We start from the raw sequence: 5,000 nt of genomic DNA on the forward strand, positions 1-5,000 counted from the left end.
GCATCACAACATTAAACTACAATTAAGTATCATGCTGTGACCACAGCGGCTCAAACATGAACCTACTGTAAAAAAAAAAAAAAAAAAAAAAAACATATATATATTATATATATATATAAAATATATATAAAATATATATATATAATATATATATAATATATATATATATCTATATATATATATATATTTATACATATTTACATATATTATATATATATATATATATATATATATATATATATATATATTATATATATATATATATATATATATATATATATATATATATATAATATAAATTTGACTATATATTTAAATTAATATTTAAACACACACACACACGCATGCACACATATGACGTGAAGTGTTAAGGGCCATTGAGAGTACTAGATGTAGTACTTTTCCCCTTTGAGATTAATAGTATGAAATAAAAGGAAAATATTTTCAGAAAAAGATTTTATTAGTAATTATAAAAATTATAGCCTTGAGTGAGTATGATCTGAAATATCTATACCATTTTCATGAGTTTTTTTTTTTTTTTATTAAAAAAAGGGAAAGAAAAGAAAGAAAAAGTAAAGCATATGGAGACCTTACAAAATGCATTGATTTGGATAACTCAAATATATATATACAGGTAACAAGTTAATATTCTATATGTATAATAAAAGTCACATGGAAACACACAATAATAATAGAAAAAATATTGTCATTTCAAAGACCATCATATTAACTTCAAATATAATATGATTTTATTATCATCACAATAATGATTACAATTAAAAATATAATAATAGTAATAATAATCATAGTAATAGTAATAATAGTAATAATCATAGCAATAATAATAACAGTAATAATAATATTAATAATAATAATAATAATAATCTAATAATGGTGAATCATGATGATGATAACCACAAGAAAACACATATAATTCATGATGATAGTAATAATAGTAGCTGTAATGATTATACCAAATGATAAACGTTTCATGTAAATTCTCACCTGAATACTGTTAATGAGAAAATAATCTAACAATACTGATACTCTAACTTTTATATTGTTAGTTATTTCCGACAGCTTTTCTTTATACATCTACAATACAAATGCATGTAACATCACACCAGTACACTTTTTCAAACGAAGCTGTAGTTACCCAAGCCATACCATTTCTTCCCATTAAATAATATGCGGAGCCAATGACTCTGAACAAATACTTCCCTGACAGATTCACCTAGTGACTGTATGCTATCCAATTGGGTCATCTAGGTAACTATTGATGTGACTGTAATATATGCAGTATTAAGTTGAAGTACAAAGACAGTAATTATAGGGTAAAGGAATGTTTTTAAGTGGGTTGGTTTGCATAATTGGGAACAAAAGCTACTAACTCATTATTTGTATAATTCAATCTTGATTGTTTTTAAAGGTTCTCTCATATTTTGCAGGTGAACTACAGATATAAACCTTCCCAGGATCTCAATATCAAGTAGTTATTAAGTACTGTTATCATACCAACATAACACAGATACTAAAATAAAAGCCAAAGATATTTGTTATTTCATGAGGAGCAGCAGTAATAAAAATATACATAAAGGTACTGAGCATTAGTCAACTGCTGTAATGTTCTTTTCTAAAAATGGAAATGTATTGCCTAAAACTCAAATAGGTTTATGTCTTTAATTCTAGAGTAACTTTGTAAAGAATCTTAACTAACTTAAACTATGATAATCTGTTCTACATCAAAATAAGGCTTCTGACTAGACAGCATGGCTTTTATTTGTTACCTGGAATATGTAAAATAATAATAATAATTATAATAATAAAAATAATAATAATTAAATAAAAATATATCAAACACTTATAGTTCAACACAATAAAATATATATGAATGCAAGTGATAATCAAACATGAGTGTATTCCCAAAATCAGACCTTCTTGTTTGTTTTCTTTACACTCCCTCTCTTTACTGCATTTATGGCAAGTCAATTACAGTTGCAATAGCAGCATTACTAATGAAAACATTAAGTTAGAAATAAAGGAAAAAATGTGAAGGAAAGAAGAAAGGGGCAACATGGATATGCTACTTTCCTGGGGCCTTTGACTCATCTGCATTTAAGAACACACATGCACACTCTCAATATCACTCTCTCTCACTAACTCTGTGTGTGTGTGTGTGTGTGTGTGTGTGTGTGTGTGTGTGTGTGTGTGTGTGTGTGTGTGTGTGTGTGTGTGTGTGTGTGCATGTGCACATGCATGTATGTGTGTGTGCGTGTGCACATGCATGCGTGTGTGTGTGTGTGTATGTGTGTGTAAGGGCAGATATACATCTCAAACATATTTGCATGTGTGTGTGTGTGGGGGGGGTGGGTGATCCTATGCCTAACTTTAGCTGCAGAAATGTGGTCTTAATGAAACACGAAATTTCAAGATTTTTCTTTTTTATCTTGACAAAATATCAGCTACATGCTGACACTGAATAGCTGTCAAAAGGTAAAAGAACATGATATTAAGATATGAGCAACTTATAGCAAAGAAATGATAATTTGCAATATGAGAGAGAGAGAGAGAGAGAGAGAGAGAGAGAGAGAGAGAGAGAGAGAGAGAGAGAGAGAGAGAGAGAGAGAGAGAGAGAGAGAGAGGTGTGTGTGTGTGTGTGTATATATGTTGTGTGTGTGTGTGTGTGTGTGTGTGTGTGTGTGTGTGTGTGTGTGTGTGTGTGTGTGTGTGTGTGTGTGTAGATGTGTCAGTGCGTCTGTATGTGTGTGTAGATGTGTCGTTGTGTATGTGTGTGTAGATGTGTCGTTGTATGTGTGTGTGGATGTGTCTGTGCATGCGTGCATGTGTGTGTTGCATGCATTATGTCTGAAGTGTGTGTGACTTAAGTATGTATATATATATATATATATATATATATATATATATATATATATATATATATATATATGTGTGTGTGTGTGTGTGTGTGTGTGTGTGTGTGTGTGTGTGTGTGTGTGTGTGTGTGTGTGTGTGTGCATGCATGTATATGTATGTGTGTATATACACACACATTCATTCATTCATACATACATACATACATACATACATACATACATACACATACACACACACACACACACACACACACACACACACACACACATATATATATATAAATATAAATGTGTATATATATATATATGTAAATATAATGTATATTTTATATATATATTATATATATATATATATATATATATATATATATATATATATATATGTGTGTGTGTGTTGGGGTGTGTGTGTGGTGTGTTGTGTGTGGTGTTGTGGGGTGGTGTGTGTGTGTGTGTGTGTGTGTGTGTGTGTGTGTGTGTGTGTGTGTGGTGTGTGTGTGTGTGTGTGTGTGTGTGTGTGTGTGTGTGTGTGTGTGTGTGTGTGTGTGTGTGTGTGTGTGTGTGTGTGTGTGTTGTGTGTGTGTGTGTGTGTGTGTGTGTGTGTGAGAGTGAGAATATATGTGTAAATGCATAAGAATACATATGCCTGTGTTCACATATCTGAGTGTACACTTAATAAAAATTGTAAGACTTCAGTTGCCAGTAGCTACGAAGTTTTAACAATAAAATTATCTTAACAGACAACTTTTAAGTAAACTTGTCGACTTAAATCAAATGAAAAAAAAAAAAAAAAGTATGGCACAATGTTATATGAAAACATCATATTCCAGCTATATATAAAATTAAACAAACCACATTCAACCTTAATAACATAATTTAGCACTGCAAAAGATCATATATTTTTACTGAATTTAAGACATGTTTTTAGTCCTAACCTTACACAAATAATATCCACTTAGCAATAGTTTGCGCATAAAATTTGCATCTTTCTAGAACAAACTCTGGGTACATGAAAAGAAGCTGTGCCTCCGGAAATACTGGTCAAAAACTACAGATGTAACATAGTACAACTGCACTTTCACTTTCTGGTACATATGAGCACAGAGTGGCAACAGTGCACTTTAAGTGGCTCAGCTCTCATTACTCTCTTAAAAAATCATCCACTGAATAGTCACAGGGTAAACCCTTCAATAGGCTTCACATACTGTCAAAGATTAACAACATATGCATTATATTATATACAAGAGAAACTCTGTGATGACTATGTACAAAGTTATATAGTGGGTATCAAAGATACTGTACATGATTATAAAAAATCTACTTCTTCCTCACAGCAGTGGATGAAGCATATATTCACTACTTAACAAGTAACCGACCAATTCCCACCCCCTCCAAAAAAAGAAACAAAAATACAAGGCTACAATAGGGCAAAATAGCCCCTATTCCACCCATTTAACCCCCATACAAAGCTTAACAGAAATTGCAATGTGCTGCCATCCACATGCTAAAAATCACAACTAAAGCCATTTTAGCTACTCCAACTATAGTTTATATATTATATAGTAGAATAAAAGTCCAAATATATCAAACTAATTGAGCAGAATAAATAATCATGAATAAACATAATAATAAAAAAAAATTACTATTTTCTCATCACCTTGACACAGATGTTCCATCTGATCAGTGAGTTCCATTATTAGTATTACTATATATTTACTTGAATTTAGTAAGAACTACAGCAAGTATGATTATAATCCATAGAAAGTAAACTGATAAAAATAATAAACATAAAGCAAATGGAATTACATCAATCAAAACTAAATAGCTTTTTGTAACCCTGTTCTCCCACAAGAGAAAGAAAGAAATTTGCAATACAGGTATCTGTATCCATTTTGGGTATGGGAGTCTTGGAGCTTTCATGAAGTTGATCTATTGTATGATATGATGAGGAGCGATTTTTTGTATGGAATTGTACAGTGATGACAATAATGACTTTAATGCATCAAAATGAAGTGATCTATTGTTCTTTGAAGTCTGCACTTAGGTAAATCTGAGATGAGATAACATGATATGATATGCAGATCTATGAATTGAGCCAAGAAGAGATGATCACTAGTGTAAAGCAGTAAA

The sequence above is a fragment of the Penaeus monodon genome, chromosome 1, assembly GCF_015228065.2.
Source record: "Penaeus monodon isolate SGIC_2016 chromosome 1, NSTDA_Pmon_1, whole genome shotgun sequence".
NCBI classification, from domain to species: domain Eukaryota; kingdom Metazoa; phylum Arthropoda; class Malacostraca; order Decapoda; family Penaeidae; genus Penaeus; species Penaeus monodon.